At 65.9% G+C, this 1,087-nt stretch overlaps 1 pseudogene; it reads left to right on the top strand.

Annotated features, from left to right (window-relative positions):
- The first annotated feature begins 140 nt into the window (after positions 1 to 140).
- Positions 141 to 771, top strand: LOC145719303 (acid sphingomyelinase-like phosphodiesterase 3b pseudogene; annotated as a pseudogene).
- The last annotated feature ends 316 nt before the right edge of the window (positions 772 to 1,087 follow it).

The raw sequence follows: 1,087 nt of genomic DNA on the forward strand, positions 1-1,087 counted from the left end.
ACCGCATCAGCATACCTGGCATACTCCGCAAGTAGGAAATGCTCACCAGCAGCAGTGATTGTTAGAGCTATAAAGAATCGGGGGGGGGGGGCAATGCGAGGTGTAGGATTGGGGGGGGGGGTGGAAGCTGCCAGCACCTCACGGCCTGCCCTCCTCACGCCCTCTCTCCAGGACATGGTGACCTACTTCGTGAACCTGAGCCAGGCGAACGCGTGGGGGACCCCGCTCTGGAAGCTCGAGTACCGGCTCACCGAGGCCTACCGGGTGCCCGACGCAGGCGCCCGCTCCATGCACGCGGCGCTGGGCCGCATCGCCGACGACCCCGGCGCGCTGCAGCGCTACTACGTCTACAACTCGGTCAGCTACGACCGCGAGGCCTGCGGCCCGGCCTGCCGCGCCGAGCACGTGTGCGCGCTGCGCGAGGTGGCCTTCGACGCGTACGCCGCCTGCCTGCGCGCCCCCGGCGCCGCGCCCGCGCCCCGGCTCGCGCTCCTGCTCGCGGCGCTGCTGGGCCTGCGCGCGCTGCTCGCGCCCTGACCCGGGGGCGCCCGCCGGCCGCTCCCCCGCGGGGCCACGGCGCCACACGTGTCCGGCGGCCGCAGCGGGACCTGGCGTGGAGCAGCCGCGTCAGGAATGGAAGCGCCCAAAACCTCCCCCCACCCCAGCACATTTTTTTTCTTTTCCAAGTTAAATCCAAAAAACAGTGCTCCTGGAGCATCTTATTCTGTGCATTTTCCCTTTTCATATGTAAACAATGCTTCTGGCAACTCCCGTACAGAGTTACTGAACAGTTATTGAACGCCCCCCCCACCCCCGGCCCCCCTGCATTTGGATAATCGGGAGTTGAGCCCCGGGAAGATGCGCCTTAGGGATCCCGTGCCCTCGTTCTCCCAGGCCCTCGCTCGAACTCGAGGCACCCGCATCTGCGAAGTCCCGCAATCGGGGATCAGAACGGGCCTTTTTGTTTTGCCACAACGCGGACGTGAGGGGTCGCGGTCCAACCCCGGGCGCTACTCCCCGGGCCATTTCCGTCGTCTGCGGCCTTCTTTTGCCTCAATTGCAACGCGAGGCAATTAGAAGTCGGCCG

Source organism: Leptonychotes weddellii, unplaced genomic scaffold, assembly GCF_054177405.1.
Source record: "Leptonychotes weddellii isolate Sample4059 unplaced genomic scaffold, ASM5417740v2 HiC_scaffold_37511, whole genome shotgun sequence".
Lineage (NCBI taxonomy): Eukaryota > Metazoa > Chordata > Mammalia > Carnivora > Phocidae > Leptonychotes > Leptonychotes weddellii.